The sequence below is a fragment of the Elephas maximus genome, chromosome 6 (assembly GCF_024166365.1).
Source record: "Elephas maximus indicus isolate mEleMax1 chromosome 6, mEleMax1 primary haplotype, whole genome shotgun sequence".
Taxonomy (NCBI): Eukaryota; Metazoa; Chordata; class Mammalia; order Proboscidea; family Elephantidae; genus Elephas; species Elephas maximus.
Genome location: NC_064824.1, coordinates 132,346,295 through 132,371,051, shown reverse-complemented (window position 1 = coordinate 132,371,051; position 24,757 = coordinate 132,346,295). Strand labels below are relative to the sequence as shown.

Genomic DNA, 24,757 nt, shown 5'->3' with positions numbered 1-24,757 from the left:
AGAATCTCCTCTCTGAAAACAGAATAAGACAAAAATACAGACTAGAAAGTTGAAAGAGCTATTGAGCAGAGTGAAAAACCGACGCTAGGAACAAAGGTCCTAGTTGTGTTGGGGAAAAAGGCAAGAGGCCTATATGTGAGGCCTGTGTGTGTTTCGCATTTACACCCGGGGGGAGGGAAGCAGAGTTGACTAGTGGAATTATTATCAGTGGTTGGGCACAATAAATTGTGGAGGGATTTATTGAGGCTTGTTTTTATATTTACAGCATGCAAAGAGGTCAGTATTAAGTGTGAGTTTTAGAGTAAACACGTTTCCTAATTCTTTTGACACTCCCTATTCTATGTTTAGCCCCAGAAATATTGAACTAATGTGACTTATATATCATTTTTGTGGGATTGTTTGGTTTTTCAAAATTTCATTTCTTTTAAGCTTAAGAGGGCACATTAACTTGGCTGATATTGGTGGGCTTTTTCTGAATGTGTCAATATCCATAAGAATTGAAGAGCTGTAATTAAAAATGTCATTGTTTCCATTCTCTCCCCAGTATTTCTGGAGTTTGGTTTTTAAGTTTGTTCAGCTGACATTTACTATTTAGTGTGAGTCGGTGAACAAGTTTTTTTTTTTTTCTAATTTTGTTTTAGTTTTTCATTTACTTTTCAAAAGTCTTAGGACACTTGTTGGTATTTAGAGTTCTAGAAGGTACTAAACTACTTACGTTTAAAAAAAGAACTAGGTTGCTAGCTAGAGTAAAAATCAGTGCTTTCATCTAGCAAGGTAAATTTGGAGTAATGTTTATTTTTCCATTCTAACCCTTAAGCTTATTGTATTTATCTTATCTAAATAAGGTCTTATGATCCTATTTTAGGACATCATCCTAGCAAAGAAGACATCCCTGGCTGGAACATTCAAACACTGCCAGTGGCTGTGTGACCTTGAACTAGTCACTTAACTGTTTGGTCTCCATTTATTTTACCTGTAGATTGGGAATACATTAATCCCTGTCTCACTCACTGAGTGATGATGAGATCCAGCAGAGACAATGGCAGTGAAAAACTTCATTAGTTTTAGAAAATTAGTTATTTTGAAAGGACATTAAAAAAAAAAAAGCTTCTTGGAAGTGGTGTGTGTTTAGGAAGACATTATCGATGTACGTAAGGTAGGTTGAGCTTAGGGTTATAACATTTTATAATTTGAAACGGCTGCTGCATTGGTAGAGGAAATTGGACCCAATTTTTATCTGATAAATAACAGTTTTTTTGCATGAGCAAGCTAGATATTTCTTTACCACACATCCTACTGAATAAACATGTTAATCTCGTCTAGAGAAACTAAAGGTTTCTTTAATTTTTTTTTTTTTGAAAAAAAAAAAAAAAACTGTACCTATTCTGGTTTGTGGGTCTTATGAAATTGATTTACTAAGGTCTGTAGAGATTACAATTAAGGAACAACCGTTCTTTGACTATCTCTTTCTTTACAGGATCTAGGGAGCTTTTCTTAAAGAGCCACACTTGTGCACAAACCCTTTCCCACAAACCATTTCCGGTAAGCGAGTTGTAGGAAGGGATTTTTTTAAGTAAATGTGATGCAAATTGCCCCATTTATTTTTCCCTGGTCGCTGAGGTAATTTGTTGGAGCCAAAATGAAACAGCAACCTTCTCATTTGCTTTCCATCTTCACTCAAGTTGTTCCTTGCTTCTGCCAGTCTGACATGCAGTTTTCCCTCTTTTAAGTTACCTTAGGTTCACTTGAATTCCTCTTCTCAATTACCTCCAAAAGTAAAACTTCTACTCCAGGATCTTTTCCTTTTATTTCTTGGTCATCTGTCTTGTGTTTTTGAATTATTTCTGCTGAGTTTGTTGACATGTTACTAGATTTTAGGCTTCCTGAGGGCAAAGATGATCTCATATCACTGTGATATGTATGAAGGAGCTCTCAGACCTGATTGAGAAGTAATCCCTGTTTTCCTTCCCACTGCAGACCTTTAAATGTTAGCCTGGCCTTGCTGAATATGCAACCAGTCTTCCTGCTTTGAAGGTCTCATCAGATTGTCCAGGATGCTTCCTGTGGTTTGGTTCAGTGACTGTGGCCTCCTCACATCTCCCCTGACTAATGTGCCAGCACAATGCCTGGATGGATATAAATTGTCAACTGCAAGTTTTAGTATTAAGCCAGTGGATTATTCTATGCCTCTTTTTCCATAGGCCAAGCTGCAGTTAGTAGGGCCAAGCCTGAAGAGAGCTCGAGCCAGATAGGGTGGCAGAGTGAGTACATGAGAATGTGGTGGGTGTTACCCAAATATAATTTGTAGATTTTTGTGTAATCATGGTACTTGTAGTTCTTAACCTGTAATGTTAGCTTTACATTTCTGTATTTTAGTGCCTCTGCCTCGTTTCAACAGCTATGTAACGGACTTCTTGAAGGCATAAACCCCTAGCAATTGTCTTTTTTTTTCCACATAGTCAGCTATTTTACTCTATATATAGTGGGGGCTTGTTTCATTTGCTGTATATGGACCAGTAAGCTGATACCTGGCCAGTCTTCTGATTTTTATTAAAGTAAAATTTAATTTGGCTAATGTTCTGGATTTTTTTCAGTGCAGTTCTTTAATTAAATCTAATATAACTTATTGATAGGTTCAGGTAATTGCCAAAAAGAGGTGGTTTCCTAGAGTGAAATAAGACTGTTCTCTCTGAGACTTTCTAGTATTTTTTTTTTGTTTTGGTGATTCTTGTAGTTTCTTTAAAGTGGGTGGCCAGAATTAAAAAGGAACTGGTCTACTATTTGGAGCCCTGGTGGTGCAGTGGTTAAGAGCTGTGGCTGCTAACCAAAAGGATGGCAGTTTGAATCCACCAGGTGCTCCTTGGAAACCCTATGGGGCAGTTCTACTCTGTCCTGTAGGGTAGCTATGAGTTGGAATCGACTCGGCGGCAAAGGGTTTGGTTTTGGGTTTTATTTAGGCTTACCTGCTTTGTCTTGAGTGTACAGAAGCTGTTGATAATAGTTATTGTGGTTATGCTTGATTTTAAAAAGTCATTCTAGTGGCCTAGAGTGACTAGTGCCTGCTCTTCTTTCTGTAGTGAGTTATAAAGCAGCATGACACTGTTTGAGTGTCTGATTAGAAGGTAAAAGACTTGGGTCCCAGTCCTGGTTGTATCCTTTCTTTCTTTGTGACCTTGGGCAGATAATTTAACCTTAGTGAGTTTCAAATGCCTAATCTGAAAGATGTGGATATTACCACCTAACCTTCAGACTGTAGAGTGAGTTTTTGTTTATATGCTGGGTATTGCATTTAGGAGATTAGGCTGCAGAGAGAACTTGGAGCACAGGGGCCTTCCTCCACTGGTTCATGGAAGTGTTGACCATTGCCTCATTTGTTAACACCGTTCTACCTAGGACGTACCTCTGTTGTATACGCGGGTATCCTACTTGAAAATATTCACATGTAGATTAGTATTACCTAGTAGATTTACGAATTCCTTGAATTCAGGGTTCTTCTTTTTTTTTTTATCCCTAGCATCTAGCACAATGCCTGGCCCATAATAGGAATTCTTTAATTGTGTGTTGAAGGTATAAGTCTTGTGAGAATAAACTAAATATACTGTAAATGAAAGTATTTTGTAATGGTTTAGTGTTGTATTTTACTTCTTTTAGTCGATGTTTTTTGATCATTGTCAATGCCCTGGTGGTACAATGGTTAAGCACTTGGCTGCTAATGGAAAAGTTGTTGGTTTGAACCTACCCAGCAGCTCCGCAGGAGAAAGGCCTGGCCGTGTGCTGCTCTAAAGATTACAGCTTAGAAAAGCTTATAGGGCAGTTCCGCTCTGTCACATGGGGTTGCTATGAATCAAAATTGACTTGACAGCATGTAACAACAACAAGAATGCTAAAATGGTTTGGGAAGTTTTCTTCCTAATCAGTTGATAATATTTAGAGACTGCGAATTACTTTAAATCAAACTTAAAAAAAAAAAAAAGCTAGGGCAAGCTATTTTATATTATTCTTAAACTGTTACTTGCATGTAATAGTTGATCATTTAAATGCCACACTGAGGTTCTAAATATGTTTTGATAAAATGCTAAAGGATTAGCATTTCCAACCAGTTTGTAATAGTGTGCATCATTTTAGTTTATCGTTTCTTTTTAGAAAGGATATTCTCATCTCTACAAATATGGAATTATTACCCATATATGGATTTTGAAGGCTACTTATAATCTGAAGTTCTATCAAGAAGCCTTCAAGACTGAAATTACAGCATTTCAGTGGATATTTTAATCAGTTTGTTGGCAGTCATAACCTGTAAGTTCTACATGAACTTCAAAACTCCATTCATTCCACCCATAGGCAGCATTCTGAATAAGTAGCTGTACCTTGTGCTGTCTTCTTAAGGTCTCATTAACTCAATTCGAAGACCTTATAGTGGTAAACATGTGCGATGCGCTGAAAACTCGGAGTGAGTTTTTACACGTAGCCCATGTGAAATTCACTGTCGAATTGTAATTTAAGCTGCTTTGTGTCCTTAGAGAGTGGGTTCATGGAGATCATATGGAGGGCCTCCCCCTTTTTAAATTCTCAGAAATCCAGTCCCTATAGTTGCCTTGTAAATAGAAAATATGTGAAAATGCTTTAACTCCTGCAGTGACCCCAGTATGTGGTAATGCTGTCCTCTTGTCCGTTTTGCACCCTTGGTTGCAGTCCAGTTGAACTGTTTGTTCCTCTCTGAACACATCTTTTCAGCATTCTTGCCCTGGCTTTTATTGTTTTGTCTACCTGGATTGATATCCCTCCCCTATCTTGTGTCTCTACGTGTGCACCCTTAACTGTCTTCCAGTAGCTCCTCTAAGGTTTTTACTCTCCTCTCTCTTTACCGTTCTCTTTCTGTAACATTTTGTTTCAGTTATAGGATTTACATTCTGTTATATAATTAGTTTATGTCTTAACTAGATCTTTGGCTTCTTGAGGGCAGAGGTCTTACTCTTCTATCTGCCCATGCCTGGCACATGCCTCCTAGCAAAATATGTTGTACATGGTAGGTGTCAGTGGTAGAGGATGTTTTGGTGATATGTGCACCTTAAAAGAGCCTCATGCCATTTTCTGAGAAACTATTTATGAGGTAGTATTAGCATCATTTGCCATAATTTACTCTTGACTTGCCTTTTTTAATTTTTCAGGATTCGTTAGCCGAGTGTAGCATCATAGAAAGTTTTTCAGAATTGGGCTTATTAAAATCAGCTATTTAAGGAATTATTAAGGCATTATAGGAATATTTTAGTCACTTGGTTACCCCAAGCTTAGCGTATTGTTCATTAGGAGGTGAAGATTTATTCATCCATATGTATTTATCAACTGCTTACTGTGCGCCACATCACTGTGCTGGGAGGAATACAAAAGGGATTTGAGAGGTAGACCTCGTCTTCAGTTACGTTTCCATTTGCATAAGTGATGGATAACTCATGTCTAACTCAATAGCTGTATTTAATAGTATTTAGTATAGGGAAGTATTTTGTAAATATTCTAAATACGTGTTTTCTACAGTTTGAAAACCTGATATGAGAATATAAATTAAGAAACAAATGAAGTAGGATATGATTTTTGGCTTTACTAAATAAGTTGTTGGAAATACCTTTATTATACAAATATTTCACCTGCAGTTAATGTGTGTGCATTTTTGGTTCCATACAAGCTCTATCCTCTTGGAGACTGTTGAGGAGAAATAAAAGATTTCTAAAATGAGATCCCTTATCTGGAAATGTATTTTATTACATATAAGTTCAGATTTATGACAATAGAACAAGGAGTTTAACATTTGCGTATTTGTTATTTATTAAGTACAAAATGAGTTTTATGCAGTGAATACTCAAGTTCAGAGAGAGTCAGTCCTGGATTGAAGTTACTGAGGAAGACTTCATGGAGAGAGAAGGGAACTGAACTGGCCTCTGTTGTTTGGGGTAGGTACAGAAGGACTGGGGAGCTTAATGGTGTAACAGTGGCGTGAATCTAATGGTAAAGTAGAGGGTCCATATTTAAAAAATAACAGCAGTAAGGTTGGATAGGATATTTGGGATGAGATTGTTGAGGTTCTTAAATGGTATATCGAGAATAGATTTAGCAGGCTATGTTAAGTTAGTGTTGATCCCTAAATAGGCAGTGACAACATGAAAGAAATATATGAAAGTATTTGACTTGTAAATTAACCGAAAAGGAAAATAAAAGTGTTTTTAGATCTTTTTATGAAATTGCTTCCCGTTTCTGGACTGCACATACAGGTTTTTGTGGTAAGTTTTGGGGAGGGTAAAGCAGTAGAGTTAAAAGTTACCCCTTGTTCAGTTTTTCTACTTATTAGCTTAAGATGTTTTTGTTAAATAAGCAGGAGCTGGTTAATTGTCTAAATGACTCCCACCGGTCTTCTGTTCAGTCACAGAATTCTTCCTTTAGTAGAAACTGGCATTTGTTTTGTCTCAGCATATTCAGTTATTGTTTATTCATAAATTTTCTTTTAGTTCAAAATACTGTTTGAGATTTTAATATATGGTTATTAGGAGTTACTCGGTAATTTGTTAGAATTATTTATAGGAGAAACTTGCTTAGCATCTGCTGCTGTGAAGCAATGTTTTGAACAGAAGCGGATTCTGGTATAACCATTTACGTATTTTTTAAAAAATGTAAATATTAACCCCATTTCATCAAATTAAATATTATAATAAAATATTTGCCTAGCACTCTTGTTGATACCGTCATTTAAATAGACAATTATTCCTTTTTTTCTTTTATAAAAATTGCACAGCAGGATTAAAAAATGGGAAATGAGGTCAGATGGTGGCTGTATGAGTCGAAATCAACTCGAGGACAATGAGCTTGGGTAGGGAAAGTAGATAAAAGGGAAAATATTTTAGTCAGGGGTCTGATAGCCATGCTATTTAACTTTCTGTAGCAGTTTTTATTTTCAGCATATTTAGACTTTTCTGGTTGTAGATAATTTGACTCTTCCTTATGTGGAGATAGAGATGCTAGCTGTTAGTACAAAGTTATACTTCGCGGTATCTATATTATCTGTTTGTGGAGTACGTAAAGGATGTATAGTCAAAATTGGTGGGATTTTGTGGACTTAGGAATGGAAACATTTGTGAAGTCCATGTATTTTACTGCTGTAACAGGCGGGGGGGGGGGGGGCCTATACAGCCACGCAGCTTTATACTCTTTTCCATTATGAAGCACGTGTTTCCATTTCTTCTGCCCTCCAAGGAAAGCATCTCAGTCTGAAGAGAAAATTGGAGCTAATCCCTACCCCTCCATCCCAGGTCCAAATGCATTTGTGTCCTTCCCCCAGAAGATGGCAATAATTAGGCTGATTTTCGAGAAGTTTGAGTTGTTCTCAACTTTGTCATCAGGCTTGTTTGCTATTTCTCAACTGTTACTGGGAACCTTAGTATTGGTTTTGGTGTTTTGGCCCCAAAATGCTTTTCTCAGGAAACTAGATGGTCAACTGCCGAAATTCTCTCTCCTTTTCTGCTCTTCACCTTGCCTTTTGTGAAGTTTTGCCCCTCCAGTTGCTGCAGTGAGGCAAGACTTGGTGTGGCTCTGTAAGGTAATCCGCTCCTGCCTCTTCTAACCATCTAGTATTACTTTCCACCTGCCTGTGTATTAGGCCATGCCATTTTTTCCCCAGATATCTTCTCATGCAGACTAAGTACTACTGAAAGGAATTACTGAAAAGATGACGGAACATCAGTTGATGTCTTTGTTGCAGTACCTGCTTTAATTGATACTCAATTTGTGTCTTGAAATAAGCTAAGAAATTGGTAAACTTAGGTTTAGTAGAATAGAATTTCTTTTCTGTGGGATGGGTCTACTGTGTAGCTTTTGTTTACTTACATATTCAATCATATGTGAAAATGCCTTGTTTCTTGTTATTAAGAAAGCTAAGCTGATTTATAACTTCATAGCAATGTGTTTTATGGGGCACAGTTAACTTCTGAGAGTTGACTATATTTAGAGAAGCTTAGGATGCCTGCTGAGATTAAATTTTTAATGGGATAGTAAAGGATTTGGGAAGTTGCCAGCTTTCCTAGGAGAGTTTTAAAGTTAGGAATGGCTTCACCTATAATATTTTTAAGGAATGTAATAACACTTCTAACAAAATTCTAGAATTCTTAAACTTTGTTTTCGGGGTGGTATTAGAATCATGGACTCTGTCTGCGTGGTGTTAATGATTAATGTGTCTGGCTGCACCCCAAAGGTTGGAGGCTCAAGTGCACCCAGTGACTCTGCAGGAGAAAAGACCTGACAATCTACAGTCGAGAAAACCCTATGGGCAGTTCTGCTCTGTCACATTGGGTTACTATAAGTTGAAAATTGACTCAGCAGCAGCTAACAACAATGAGAATCATGAAGTCTCTGGGGGTGGCAGAAATGCTTAATGCTCCAGGTTGAGTCCACCCAGAGGTGCCTTGGAAGAAAGGCCCAGTAGTCTCCTTCTGAAAATCAGTCATTGAAATCCCTGTGGAACGCAGTTCTTCTCTGCCAGACATGGGGTTGCCATGAGTCGGAATTGACAAGCTGGTAACTGGTGTTAGAATCATGGAATAAAGGAAGGTATTATCTTGGGTTTGGCCGTTGCTACATATGAGGGTAAGTCAGAAAGTATTGCTGCTAGGTTCCAGTTCATACATGCATGGGCTTATTACAAACAAAACGTGTTCACATGTGTCTCTGCGATCAGCAGATGGCTGCGGACAAGTTCTCTCAGTAATACACTTGTCTTAGTCTCATTAGGGTGCCTTCAAAAAAAAAGAGAAAGCTTTGTGCCATGGAAAAAACAACTTTGAGGTCAGGGCTAATACCAGAATTAAAAAAAAACCTCAAGTGGACATCTTCTGAAATCATTGAAGCTTTGCAACAAGTTTACATGAATGCTGCACTGCATAAAATCACAGTTTTCAGGTGGATCAAGCCTTCAAAGGGAGATTGGGAAGACATCAAATATAAGTCCAGAGAGGAAAGACCACTTAGAAGGTTATGGTGGCTCTTTTTTTGGGATTCCAAAGGGATAATCTTGATAGATTCTCTTAAAAGGACACAGAACGGTCACAGGGGCTTATATGAAAAAGTTTTAAGAAAATTGAAAGCTGCGTCAGTGAGGAAAAGGCCAGGAAAGTTTGTGCCGAGGAATTTTTTTTTCCATCATGACAGGGTACCTGCTCATTCTCCAAGGGTAGCAAGGGCTGTCCTATGAGAATTTTTTGGGGAAACCTTACCCCATCTACCCTACAGCCCTGATCTTGCCCCTTCAGACTCCTTTTTGTTCCCTAAGCTCAAAGAACATTTAAAAGGAACACGATTTCTGTCCCTTGAGGATGCCAAAACTGCCGTTTTGATGAGGTGTAAATCGAAGAGTGCACAATTCTTCTGGGAGGGGTTAGAGATGGAAACACCGCCTTCAGAAATGTATAGACCTAGATGGAGGATATGCCGAGAAACAATATCTTGGGTTCACATAGCTTCACATTTTGACATTTTTGTTTAGTAAAGGCTTCTATGATTTTGTAGCAATACTTGTTGATTTATCCTCGTATCTTTTAAAGGTGTTACTTGAATTGCATTTAACAATACTTTCAAATTTAGCAATGGCATCTGTGCTTGCAGAGAGGTTAGTTTAGCAACATAGACAGAATTAATGCTTATGAATAATAAGCAATTGGCAGGTATTATTACAAATATTTTTTGTTCACTTATTATTTCAAGCCCTGGGCTAAGATTTGGGGTTATAAAAATATATAAGATGCAAAAGCCCTTGGCCTTGAACCTGTAGTCTCATGGGGAGGTTGGTAAACTTGGAGTAAAAACACTTAACTGAATTCTGAGATATTACTCAGATGGTTCATCAGGTGACCAGCTGTTTAGAATACAACACTTGATAAAAATATTAAGCCGTTTCTTAGAATGGTTGTATTATCTGCATCCGTGTATACTTGCCCACATTGAATTCCATATTTATCTGTTGTGATGTGGCTTTCACTATAAATGTGTGTAATATGGTCTAACAGTGATCTACGTCAAAACAGCGGTGTGGGAAAATAATGGGATAAGAATAATAAGGAAAGACCTCATGAATAATAATAGCGACAGCTAACCTCTATTGAATCTTCCCGCTGGTTCAGTACTTCGCTGGTGGTATTTTACATGGGTTAGTGGGGGGAGGGGTGGTAGTTGGTTAGGTAAACGAGGGATAGAGTTGAACATTCTAAACGAGAAGTGTAATGAGGGGGGTGGATAAGGGCCTGTTTGGGAAGGGGTGAGGATATAATTTCTTAGTGGCAGAGGAGAGTTAATTGTACACTGGGTAAATATGTTCTGTGTTTATTTTAGTGAGTTTTCTGTCCCATATCTTTGCCTAAGGAGGATGTACCATATTTTTTCCTATACTTTGAGTATCCCTGGGGTATGAGTTAGTGGCAAATAAGAGGAGACTAAGACCTGATTAATATGTGTGTGTATTTCCATGAACGTTTTATTTGACATTTTTACTATGTAACTTTAGTGGGTTTTCATAATCTTGCTTTTTCATGGTTATATACATGTTTAAGTCAGTGTCGTATAGAAAGAATATGGGATTTGAAGTCAGACGTATCTATCTGTATTTAAACAAGATGCTCTGTTTTCTAGCGATGTGATCTTAGGCAAGTCACTTAAACTTCTTGTTAGGTGTCGTCGAGTCAGATTTGACTCATAGTGACCCTGTGTACAACCGAAGGAATCGCTACCCAGTCCTGCTCCATCCTCGAGATTGTTATGCTTGAGCCCGCTGTTGCAGTCACTGTGTCAGTCCATCTCACTGAGCGTCTTCCTCTTTTTCATTGTCCCTCTACCAAGCATGATGTCCTCCTCCAGGCACTGTTTCCTCCTGATAACATGTCCAAAGTATAAGAGATACAGTCTTGCCATCCTTGCTTCTAAGGAGCATTTTGGTTGTATGCGTTCCAAGAAAGATTTGTTCATTCTTTTGGCACCGTGATATATTCAATATTCTTTGCCCGTACCACAATTCAAAGGTGTCTGTTCTTCTTCATCATCCTTATTCATCGTTCAGCTTTCACATGCGTATGAAGTGATTAAAAACACCTTGGCTTGGGTCAGGCGCACCTTAGTCTTCAAGGTAATATCTTTGTTTTTTAACACTCTCAAGAGGTCTTTTGCAGCAGATTTGCCCAATGCAGTGCATCTTTTGACCTCTTGACTTAAGCTTACCCAGCCTTAATTTACTTGTGGATAAGATGGGTTGCTTTTAGGACCTTGCATGAGTAATAGTTACTTGATAAGTGGCAGCTGCTGCTGTTTTTTTATTTAAAAAAAAAAAAACCAACCCAGTGCTGTTGAGTCAATTCCGACTCATAACGAGTAAAAAAGAAAAAAGTATAGTAATTTTAGGTAGTTTAGAGGAGGTTATATACAGTATCATCCTCCAGAACAGAGGTTGGCAGACTTTTTGTAAAGGGTCAAATAGTAAATGTTTTTGCAGTATAGGCCACAACTACTCAAATCTGCTATTACAGGGCAAAAGCAGCCATTGACTGTGTTCCAGTAACTATTTATAAAGCAAGATGGTGGATCAGATCTGGCCTGTGGGACAAAGTTGGCCAACCTGTGCTCTAGAATATGACATATTAAGCAGAGGAATTTGAAATGCCATCTCTATGATCTAAAGATAATTTCTTTAAGTGGTAAAGGTGTTTAATGTGGTTAAGAGCAAAGACTGAGATTCAAGTCCTGGCTGTAATACTACTAGCTGTATGACTTTGGGTAAGTCCCTCCCCTCTCCTTTTTTTGCTTCAATTTCCCTATCTGTAAAATGGGAATAATAATAATAGTATTATATTCTAGGATTGTTGTAAAGATTAAATTAGTTAATGTATGTGAAACTCTTAGAACAATGCCTGGTACCAGGTAAGTACTAAATGTGTTTTTTTTTGTTGTTGTTAGGTGCCGTCGAGTCGATTCCGACTCATAGTGACCCTATGCACAACAGAATGAAACATGGCCTGGTCCTGCGCCACCCTCACAGTCGTTATGCTTGAGCTCGTTGTTGCAGCTACTGTGTCAATATTTTGTACATTCCAGGTTCCGATTATTAATGGATTTTTGCAGCTGTTTGTTCTCATTTTGAGTTGTGCCACATCAGCAAATGAAGGTCCTGAAAGCTCTACTCCATCCACGTCATTAAGGTTGACTCTACTTTGAGGAGGCAGCTCTTCCCCAGTCATCTTTTGAGTGCCTTCCAACCTGGGGGGGCTCATCTTCCAGGTCTATATCAGACAGTGTTCCACTGCTATTCATAAGGTTTTCACTGGCTAATGCTTTTCAGAAGTAGACTGCTGGGTCCTTCTTCCTAGTCTGTCTTAGTCTCGAAGCTCAGCTGAAACCTGTCCTCCATGGGTGACCCTCCCGGTATCTGAATACCGGTGGCATAGCTTCCAGCATCACAGCAACACACAAGCCCCCACAATACAACAAACTGACAGACACGTGGGGGTTAAATGTGTTAGCAAATGTTAACCATTATTTCTGAGAGGGAGCGTTTTCATTTACCTTTTCTTTATTGACTGTCTACAAAAACAGGCATAAGAAGATGGATTTCCCTTGTATCATCTTAGAATTCCTTTGAATGGTACAGTTTTAGGGTTGAAAGGAGACTTAATGCTCATGTAATCTAGTACCTTCCTGGAGTATTCATGGATTCAGTGTGAAGACATACTTGAGTTCTGGTTTTCTAGTTGTTTTGACTTTGAGCAAGTTTATGTACAATTAACTTAATGTGTTAATTGTAGAAAATACATACTTCACAGGACTCTCTTGAGTTCAATGAGGAAGTGATGGGATTAGCACCCTGCCTGGGACATAGTTAAGTGATCAAAGAGTAAAATCCAGTGATCAAAGAGTAGTGGTTACTGCATTATAATTTCCTCTCATTTGGATTTTGGATCCTAGAAGGAGTTTTAATAGTGGCTTTTATTCTAAAGGTTCTTTTAGCAGAATGAATTTATTATTCGTAAGATGTTATAATTTGTGTTCAGTAAATTTACTGGACAATTAATACAAAACTTAAAGGCACAAAGGAAAAATACTCCTGGACTAACACTCATGGCTTTGAAAAGTTTTTTGGGGGGTGTGTTGTCTAAATTTGATCTAGGTTAAAATGTTTTATTACTGCTAATTACAATCTCTTTGGCTGCTTTTAGTTTAACAGTTTCAAATAGTATAAGGAACACCTCATATTCCCTTTACCCAGATTCAGGGTCAGGTTTTTTCATTGAAAGAGGATAAATTAATCAATGGATTTTTTTTTTTTTTTTTAAAGAAGTAGATGTAGTGAAACCTGTTGAAATATCAGTACAATGGACACACTTTTTCGTGGTGGTGTGCTTAAATGTTTTATTCCTGCTTCTTGGTCACTGTTAATGAGCAATAGTTTATTACACCAGAACCAAAAATCCACTGCCATTGAGTAGATTTCCAACTCACAGCAACCCTATAGGACCAAGTAGAATTGCCCTGTAGGGTTTCCAAGGCTGTACTCTTAACAGAAGCAGACGGCCACGCCTTTCTCCCATGGATCCACTGTTGGTTTTGAGTGCTTACATTAGCAACCAACCGCTTTAACCACTGTACCACCAGGGCTCCTTTTGTTTATTATACTGAGCCATAATGTACTCACTGGCAGTTGGACACTCCTTAATGGTTTGGTTCTTACGTGATTTACTTTGTACAGTGGGTGTGTTCCCCCTCTCCTGTTGAGTTGATGGGCTTGAATATTAGTTAAGATGCAAAAGTGAACTTGGTTAGAATTGCGAATTAAATAAATAGATAAGTTCATAGATAAAGGCTTGAGTCGTTTGGCTTATAACTCTTGTTAAGTGCTGTGGAGTCAGTTCCTCCTCATAGGAACCCTGTGCTTCGGCGCATTGTTCCAGCCAGTGTGTCCATCTATCTCATTAAGGGGCTTCCTCTTTTTCACTGACCCTCTACTTTACCAGGCATGATGTCCTTCTCCAGGGACTGATCCCTCCTGATAACATGTCCAAAGTCTGTGAGACCAAGTCTTGACATCCTTGCTTTTAAGGAGCATTCTGGTTGTACTTCTTCCAAAACAGATTAGTTCATTCTTTTGGCAGTCCATGATACATTCAGTATTCTTCGACAGCACCAGAATTCAAAGGTGTCTGTTCTTCTTCAGTCATTCTTATTCATTATCCAGCTTTTCCATTCATGTGAAGCGATCGAAAACACCATGGCTTTGGTCAGGTGCACTGTAGTCCTCAGGGTGACATCTTTGATTTGTAACACTTTAAAGAGGTCTTTCGCATCTTTTGACTTCTTGACTGCTGCTTCCATTGGTGTTGATTGTGGATCACAGTGAAATGAAATGTTTGACAGCTTAATCTTTTCTGTGTTTATTATTTTGCTTATGGGTCCAGTTGTTAGGATTTTTGTTTTCTTTATGTTGAGGTGTAATCCATACTGAAGGCTGTGGTCTTTGATCTTTAGTAAGTGCTTCAAGTCCTCTTAACTTTCAGCAAGTAAGATTGTGTCATCTGTGTAACACAGGTTGTTAATGAGCCTTCCTCCAATCCTGATGCCCCATTATTTATATAGTCCAGCTTCTGGGGCTATTTTCTCGGCATACAGATTGAGTAGGCAGGTATGGTGAAAGGATGGAAACCCTGGTGGTGTACTGGTTAAGTGCTACTGCTGCTAACCGAAAGGCCGGCAGTTCGAGTCCACCAAGCGCTCCTTGGAAACTCTGTGGGGCAGTTCCACGCTGTCCTGTAGGGTCGCTATGAGTCGGAATTGGCTCAATGGCAGTGGTTTTTTGGGTTTGGTGAACGGATACAACCCTGACACTCACCTTTCCTGACTTTAAACCACGCAGCATCCCCTTGTTCTGTTGGAACGACTGACTGTTGATCCATGTATAGGATCCTCATGAGCACAATGAAGTATCCTGGAAATCCCATTCTTCGCAATGTTACCCATAATTTGTTATGATCCACGCAGTTGTATGCCTTTGCATAGTCAATAAAACACAGGTAAACATCTTTCTGATATTCTCTGCTTTCAGCCGGGATCCGTAGGACATCAGCAGTGATATCCCTGGTTCCATGTCCTCTTCTGAATCCAGATTGAACTTCTGGCAGTTTTCTGTTGATACACTGCTGCAGCTGCTTTTGGATTATCTTTAGCAAAATTTTACTTGTGTGTGATATTAATAATATTATTTGATAATTCCTGCATTTGGTAGTCACCTTTCTTCGGAATAGGCACAAATATGGATCCCTTCCAGTAGGTTTGCCAGGTTGCTGTCTTCCAAATTTCTTGGCATAGATGACTGAACATTTCCGGCACTGCATCCATATGTTGAAACTTCTCAATTGGCACTTTGTCAGTTCATGGAGCTTTGTTTTTCATCAGCACCTCCAGTGCAACTTGAACTTCTTCCTTTAGTACCATTGCTGCCTCCTGAAATGGTTGAACGTCAGCTGATCCTTTTTGATATAGTGACTCTTTGTATTCCTTGTAACTGGTAGCTCAAAATATATTATTAAAGCTACATTAGTTCTCAGCACCTTTCGTATTAGTTGATGGTGTCAGTAAGGCCACTTTTTTTTTAGATGCTGTAAACTTGTTGTTTTTGAAAATAATAGCTAAAATTTGAATACAGAAAAATACAAAAAAAAATTAAGAATCATCCGTGATGTCACAACCTAATGAACAGTTTGGTAAAAATTTTCTTCTAGTCATTTTTAATAAAAATGGTTTCATATTATGTTGTTTCTCATAATAGTATGCCATGAGTGTTTTCCTCTTTGTTATTTAAATTAATGTTGGCTTTTTATCTAATTGATTTAGTCATTATCCCATCCTCTTTCTCTTGTTGGATTTAGGTTACTTCCAGGTGTTTATCATTTTTTTAAATTAACAACTATTGGTAATGTTTCAAGCAACAATTTGTACCTAAATCTTGGAAGCTCACTTTTTAAAGGAGGGCTCTTCCTCTGTTACCCTTTGTATTGACGTGGGAAATGTTCTTACGCATGTGAGGGTTTGTACATGTGCTTGTGGCAGTCCACTGGGAGGTGTTGGAAGGCTCCTGGTGGCTTACACCGTGTCTCACATGGTGTGGACCTTGCCCACCTCTGACAGCATCTCCTACTTGGTTTCTCCTTGCTGACCCTGATGCCTGGAATGCTTATGTAGATCTTACGTGGTTATCTGCCCATGTTCAAGGTCATAGACGTTAAGCCTCAAAGAGGTCTTACTTGATATCTTGGTTATCTAGTGCTGCTATAACAGAAATGACCACATGCAGATGGCTTTAACAAACAAATTTGTTTTCTCACAGTTTAAAAACACTTAGGAGGCTGGAAATCCAAATTCAGAGAGCTGGCTTTAGAGGGGAAACCCTGGTAGTGTAGTGGTTAAGTGCTACAGCTGCTAACCAAAGGGTTGGCAGGTCGAATCAGCCAGGCACTCCTTGGAAACCCTGTGGGGCAGTTCTACTCTGTCCTGTAGGGTTGCTGTGAGCCGGAATCAACTCCACAGCACTGGGTTTGGTTTGGTTTTGGTTTGGCTCTAGGGGAAGTCTCTGTTGTCTTTGGAGGAAAGGCCCTTGTCTCTTCAGCGTCTGCTTCCTGGTTCTTTGGAGACCTCTGTATGTCTTGGCATCTCTTACTGTATCTCTCCTCTGCTTGCTTGTTTAATCCCTTTTGTATCTCAAAACAGATTGAAGATATACTCTACACTAATCCCGGCTCATTAATGTAACGAAGGCAAACCATTCCCAAATGGGATTATAACCACAGGCATAAAAGTTAGGATTTACTACACATTTTTTGGGGGGGACGTAATTCAATGTGTAACAGTTGGTTACCCTGTCCATAAAAATTCTTGTATCTGATAGGAACGTTTTCACTTGGTTTATTTTTCCTCCCGTAACGGGGTTCAGCTAAAATGTGGTTCCAGCAGGGACCCAGGCTCTCTGTCTTTATTCTGCCATTCTTAGCCTCTGATTCACATGGTCACAAGATGGCTGTCACGGCTTAGAAGTCATCCTGTTCACATTCAAGGCAGGAAGGAGGAAAAGATGGGGTCTTTTTTTTTTTTTTAATCCAGAAGGTACAAGTATTCCTACAGGAAGCCTAGCATATCTCCCCATACATCATCCTGGTGAGGACTGTGTCATTCCTCTGCCTCTCCACCCCTCCCTGAAAAAAAAAGAAGGGGGATCCCTGTTAACCAAAAAATCGGCAGTCTGAATCCACCAGCCCCTCCTTGGAAACCCTGTGGGGCAGTTCTACTCAACAGCAGTGAGTTTGGTAATGGCATTTTGTTCAAAGTCAGGATTAGATCATTGGCTTTCATACTGGCTTTTGACTTGCATTTCATGGTAAGAAATCTGCCTCAGTCTACGACAGATTTCACTAACCATAGTTAATAATCATGCGTGCTGCCATTTTCCATTTCATTTAAAAGTCCTGGTTGGTACTGTTTAAGTTGTGGACTACTGCGCACAGTATTTTTAAATGCATAAAATAAATACATAGGATTCAAAAAACCAGATATAGCAAAATATTGAAATCTGGCTCATGAACTTTAAACCCATTGCTGTCGAGTCAGATAAACTAAGCCTGTTGCTGTCTAGTCAATTCTGACTCATAGCAACCCTATAGGGCAGAGTAGAACTGCCGCATGGGGTTACCAAGGAGCAGCTGGTGGATTCGAAATGCCGGCCTTTTGATTAGCAGCCTAGTCCTTTTCTTTTTCTTTTTTTTTTTAGTTGTGCTTTAAGTGAAAGTTTACAAGTCAAGTAGCAGCCGACGACTTCTTGTAATACGTTTTTTTATTAGCACTTTCAGTAACATGATCTAGCGGCAGTTCAAAGTAGTGATGTGTGTAAATGATATTTTGAGATGTCTGCAGCAGTTGTAATGTGATATAATATCTGTGATTTCTGTTGGTGCAAAGACAGAGGTACTGCCAATGTTGCTGTGGTTTGTTGAGTATTCCAGTAGAAGGCATTGTTACATATCAGTTAGAGGCTACTGAAATTATTATTTTCCATTCAAGTTCATGAACTCCTGCTTGTGAACCCCTGCTCTAAATTGATTTCAAGGCTCTAATCCTGCAGTTTGAAAAAATACTGGCTTTCGCCCAATCATGACTCATCCCCTAGGGCTAGGGGAGTAGCCCTTTTCCTCTGAGTTGTACCCCTTCTGACACAGGATTCTTTCAGTGGGGAAGAAAGGTGGAATAGAGAACGTTTCACCTTCCCCTAATGCTGTCCCCCCTCTTTTATTCTTTCTCCCCTGACTGCTTAATTTTCATCAGAGCACTTAACAGTATCTAATACTGTTTGTTCTTTGTCTGCCTTTTCCCTAGAATATAGGAATTTTTTGTTTATCCCTATCTGCCAGTGACAAACCTGTGAAGTAGGCTGATTGGTAATGAGTAGTTGAATAAGATCTGGCATGCCCTGTACCAACTAATAAGACTGGACCTTGGTTTCCCCTCACCACCCCCCCCGAAAAACACTAGGTGTAACTGATATAAGTGCTTTCCTTACTATGCATACCACATCTTTCTAGTCTCTAGTAAAGTAGCTACTTCCTCTTCGGCCTTACCCTGATTAGGCAGTCGGTAACTTTTTAAATCTCTGCACTGAAGTGCTGCACAAGTGAGGTAGTTTTTCCCCTCAGTGGGTGGGTGTAAAATGGTTTGTGTTAAAGGAGTAAGCCTTCATGTGCTTGTAGTGTGGGCATCTGCATCTGTCAGATAGTTTGTAAACCAGGAGCCAAAACCCCAAACCAAACCCATTGTCAGTGAGGCCATTCTGACTCATAGCTACCCTGTAAGGCAGAATACAACTGTCCCACAGGGTTTTCAAGGGCGGAAATCGTTAAGGAAGCAGACTGCCACATCTTTCTCCTACAGACTGGGTTTGAGCTGCTGACCTCTCAGTTAGCAGCCGTGCTCGTAACCACTGCACCACCAGAGCTCCTTAAGCCAGGAGCAGAGATATTTTTTTCTTTATCTGCATAGAATAAAAAAAAAAAAATTCCCTGTGAAGAACTGTAATCTAATGATATTAATCTAAATCTCCCAGGAGTCAACACCCCCTCCCCTTCATTTTAGTTCAAGGCAATCCTTTTTCCCTTCAAAAAGCATTCTTTTGTAAAATACATTGACTTAAAATTCTAGTAGATCTGATTAATGAAAATGCTGAAAGAGTTGGTTTGGCTGCTGTCATTAATTGGATTTTTGTTTTTAACTTGGTAGTTAACCAAGTTTGATTTTAAAGTTTCCTCACGGCAGTATTTCTGGCTTAAAAGGCCTATCAATGTCTTTTTGCAAAGTTAGAACTCAAGCATCCCTTAATGAATGGGTTTTTTCAGGGCCACATGTTTATCTTAAATATCGAGCCTCAGGTACTCGATTCTTTAACCTAGCTTCACTTCTGTTAAAAGCTTGTGTTACAAGGTAAACTAGTGCTTCCTTTTGGGTCACAAGTTACAATGCTTAAATACAGCCAATGTTAATTGTGGTGTATAAGCGAATCATTTTCTGTTAGTTCCTGTATAAATACTGACCATCAGCTTTTGCTTTTGATTTGATTTCTTATTTTATATTTTTTATATTTAATGTCAGTGTTGGGGACAAAAAAAAAAAGTTGCCGACTTCCTAACAGCTGCCAACTCTATGGAGCCCTGGTGGCGCAGTGATTAAGAGTTCAGGCTGGTATCCAAAAGGCCTGCAGTTGAAATTCACCAGCTGCTCCTTGGAAACCCTATGGGGCAGTTCTGCTGTACCCTGTAGGGTCACCATGAGTTGGAATCAACTTGACAGTAATGGGTTTTAACCAGGGGTAGAAGAAGAAGTCGTTACCTTATTGAAATAGAGGATAGGAAGATGGGGTGTGAAAGTAAGGAAAGCACGTTACAGGCAGGTTTAGCGACTGCATTATAAAGGCACTCCACTATAATGAGGAGTCTTTTCATTCTTAAAAAACGATTGATTGTTTTTAAAATGACAGTTGATTTCTAGTACCTCCCAGTAACTTTTGGATTATGGGTCTGGTATATCACACTTCACAATGGTTAAGCACACCATTACTACCCAAAAAGTTGGTGGTTTGAACCCACCCAGTGGCTTTTCAGGAGGCACGTCTGGCAGTCCTCTCCCTAAATATCACAGCCTTGAAAAGCCCACGGAACAGGTTTACTCTGCGCGTGTGGGGTTCCACTAACTGGAGCCAGCTGAGCAGCAGCTAACAACAGACCACCCTTTATCTGTGGCGTATTTGAAGACTTACAAGCAGCGGATTTAAGGCTTTCCTTCTTATGTAATACTTTTTGAAGGTAGGAAACATCATTAGAGAAAGAGAATTTTTTTTAACAGCTCTTTCATATGATTCACGTGCCACAAAGTACAGTCATTTGTACAGTGGTTTTCAATATATTTACAGAGTTGGGTAACTCCGAATATTTAATTTCAGAAAATTTTTATCACTCCAAAAAGAAACCTTATACCCATGGGATCCTATTTGATTTTAGGTTAAGTTTTAGAATTGACAGTTCATTTGTGATGTGCTCCCTTACTGTGAGTTAAAATCTTACTCGTTGTGTCATAGGTACTATTTAAAAAAAAAAACAAAAAAACCCAAACCCATTGCCGTTGAGTGGATTCCGACTCTTAGCGACCCTATAGGATAGAGTAGAGCTGCCGCATAGAGTTTCCGGGGAGTGCCTGGTGGATTAGAACTGGCGACCCATTGGTTAGCAGCCGTAGCACTTACCCACTTCACCCCCAGGGTCTCTGTATGTGCTGTGACATAGTACAAATGGGACAGTGTAAACCAGGTTTGATTGGTATGAATTTCTTTTTTTTTTAAAGGTCAGTGTATGAGAAAAGCAGCCTGAGAGTCAATTGTAATCTGATTTTTAGCTTAGATACTTGAACATAGATGGGTTTCCTTTGAGTCTCTCCTTCTGATATGAGTAATACTTGTTCTTGCTATAATCCTGAGGTTGTTAGGATTAAAGAGAGAGGTACATGCCAGAAGTTCTTGTATGTTGGTGTTATGTAGAAATATTAGAGTATGGCTTAATAGTTTTTGTTTGTCTTTGTTACTGGGAAAATACTGAACCTCCACGAATGAGTCAGGTCTAAAACGACATCCATCTCAATTTGGAGGCACAAAATATAAATTGGGACTTTTAAAAAATTTCAAACATGAATGGGACACTGGGTTAGCTAGAGCAATTGTGATTCCCAACCGATGTATATTTCATGGTATCCTTAGAGATGGAATGGAGACAGCCGGGCCTCAGGAACAGTGGAGACTACCAATTCACATACTCTTACCTGTTACCGGTACTCCGTGTTTGTCTTCTTTGTTGCTCTAAAACCTGCTTCCTGGTGTGGCTCTGGTAAACACAGCTATTATGATGCCAGACTTTACACTTTGCAGTCTAGGTACCCAAGGAGTCTTTGGGAGAAGGACTCTGATTGGCCCATCATAGGCCTTTTGCAGAGTTTTGAACCTTAGTTAACTTGTGAGCAATGTGGCGATGGGGAGTGGTTTGTGGTGTAGAATGTGGTACCTTCCATAGGAACCCATGGGAATGGAGTGGGTAGAGGAAGGCAGTTGAAATGTGGTTTTCTGTTACAAGTACCCACTTGTAGCATGTAGTAAAATGTCTAAGTTCGCAAAATGCCACAAAGCTTTTCAGAATCGTAATATGCGAAACATTCAGAATATAAGGCAAGAAGATTTTGTAAAACTTGAATAGACAAACAGGATTTCAGGTGAACTTTAGTGGAGTCAAGTGTAAGGTAAGGAATGTGGGGAAAATCAGCCTGAACTTTTCTGGTGGGTGATGATCTCTTTGCGGGTAGCAGTCTCCAGGCTTACTTCTGGTTCATCAGTTCTTTAAAATCTGTAAATAACTAGTCACTGTTCGAATTCCCTCAGTTGTCCAAATTTGCATTTTGTTGATACTATGTGTCTTCAAAGAGAATTCCTCTTTTCCTCTTCTTTTTTCCCCTTGCACTTAGCTTATGATTTTCTAAATGTTTTATACTTCGGTAATGGAACTATCACTTAATGAGATATAGCTGTTATTTCTCCATTTTACAGATGAGGAAGCTAACGCTTAGCCAAGACATTTCTCGAAGTTAACATGGTTTAAAATGGTGCAGCTAGGATTGGAACTGACTCGAGAAATAAGTGTTCTTTACCACTTAACTTTCTTCTCTAGTATTGACACTTGGCGTATATTGCCAGACTTTTTTCTACAAATAAACACAAATTTTTTTTTTCTGCTTCTCTCATTCTTTGGATCTCAGCTTAAAATGTTCCCTCAGAGAGTTATTACCTAATGATTTAATCTAAAACAGCCTTTTCCCTTCCACTTGCTATTTTTCTCTCTCTTTCTATTTTTCTTTGCTGTGGTTCCCTACGGCATCCTTTATGGCATTTAACCACAGTGTGCAAATAGTTTGGTTCCTTGTTTAGTTTCTGTCTTTCCAATTGAGCGCACTCCATGGTGGCAAAGATTATGCCTCTCAATGCCTGTCACAAGGAAACTCAAATATTTGTTGAACAAATCATTGATGTTCTACAACTTGTGTTTCTTACTCTCTGATATTAGCCCATGTACAGATCTACCTCTTCGTTTTTAATGATCTCTTATGATTTGCCGCCATAAAGATTACTGCCAGGAAAATCCTGCTCTGTCACACATGGGATTGCCACGAGTCAGAATCAACTTGACAGCAACAGGCTTGGGTTTTGGTTTAAGTATGTCATAAGGTTGCCATGGGAAACCCTGGTAGCATAGTGGTCAAGAGCTACACTTGCTAACCTTTCAGTTAGCAGTTCGAATCTACCAGGTGCTCCTTGAAAACCGTGTGGGACAGTTCTCTGCTCCCCTGTAGAGTTGCATGGGTTGGAATTGACTCAACAGCAACGGGTTTGGGTTTTTTGGTTTTCAGGTCACCATGAGTCAGCTGACTCGATGGCAGCTAATGTGTCGATGGCAGCTAACATGTATGTCATGGAGTCCCTGGGTGGTGCAAATGATTAACACTCTTCTACTAATGATTAACACTCTTCTACTAACTGAGAGGTTGATGGTTCCAGTTCCCACTGGAGGTACCTTGGAAGAAAGGCCTGGCTACCTACTTCTGAAAAATCAGCCATTGAAAACCCTATAGAGCACAGTTCTCTAACACGTGGGGCCATCATGTTGATGGCAACTTTTCTTTTTTTAATTATGTCGTAGAATCGATAAACTACTTATTTAACCATTCTCCTACTGAGAACGTTTGAGTTACCACCAGTTTTTCCACCATGACATACTGAAGTGAGCTTTTTTTTTTTTTCCTGAAGGATGTAACAAGCCAGTGGTCTTTCTCTGTGTCAGAGGCAGTATCACTTTCAGTGAGCATTTCAAGTACATATATCCTGGCAGACTTGGGAGAGTATTTCTTAAGGCTAGATTCCTAGAAGTTTTTAGAAGTGGAATTTCTAGATTCTAAGACTATGCATGATGGCAGCTTTGAATAATGGGATGTGGGAGAACCATGTAAAGATTGCAAAGGAATAGAAGGTGATTTGCAGTGATAGCAAAAAATTGGTACAGACTTGTGTCAGTTCCCAAGCCTAGCTGATATTAGAAGAATGTAGGGGCTTTTGAAAGATAGACTGTTGAGTTCTGGGAGAGACCATGTATCTGTATTTGTGGCAGGAAAAACTTTCAGATTTGGGAACAACAGCTTTAATATTTTTCTTAATTTATAAATGTTCTGACTCAGCGTAGAGACAGTCATTAGCACCTACGGAGCTTGTTTTTGGTAGAAATGCTATTTTTTATAGAAATGGTGGAGCATTGATTCCATAGAGTATGGCATTGTCAAGGTGAGTTTTTCTTCTTTTCAATCTTTGAAAAGAATTCTGAGACTGTTTGTGAATTTAGACTTAATTTCTCTGACATACGTGATCTTAACAGAAATCTGGCGCTGCACATTTATTTATTTACTTTGTGCTAAAGTAACACTCTGTATCTTTTCTCCCCAACTTTGACTTAAACATCCTTTAGCTTTGTTCTCCCTGAGTTTAACCACAGACTGACTTTCCTGAAAATTCCCCAGGTTCTAACACTTGATGATGGGCTACAGATCCATGTTTTGGAAAAGATTGTTACCAATTCATGATCATCACAATGTTGAAATATTTTTATTGTTGAAAGACAGCCCTGCGCTTTCTAAGACAAGCTGAGTTAATCAGCCTCTGTGATCTCATTATTACGGTGGAGTTCATAGCAGTCGGAAGGATGTGAATTGAAAATGTTCTGACAGTATTGTCTTACTATGTATGTTCACACGCTCTAAAGACCATTTACCAAACATAAAATTGTATTTGTCCATGGAGGGCACATTGCTGTAATCTACAGGCTACTTTGTACTTTACTTTCAGTAACAATGGTTTACTCAGGAGGCATCTGTCTGTCCTTGGGGGCTCAGGGAGAGAGAGACATTTACAAATCACTTTCCCCCCTTCCCTCCACAGATCTTCCTTTTAAGAATTACTAAGGTAGCACTAGGCCTTTATAAGAGCAAATTAAAAAAAAAAAAAAAAATCTCCATTTAAGAAAAGCTATAATGGATGTTGGGTTATAAAAGTTGGAGCTGAATCAGATTTTAGGGACTG

At 39.1% G+C, this 24,757-nt stretch overlaps 1 protein-coding gene across 16 annotated transcripts in view; it reads left to right on the top strand.

Annotated features, from left to right (window-relative positions):
* Positions 1 to 24,757, top strand: part of TRIP12 (thyroid hormone receptor interactor 12) — a 138,151-nt gene that overhangs the window by 2,666 nt on the left and 110,728 nt on the right. The window lies entirely within an intron of this gene.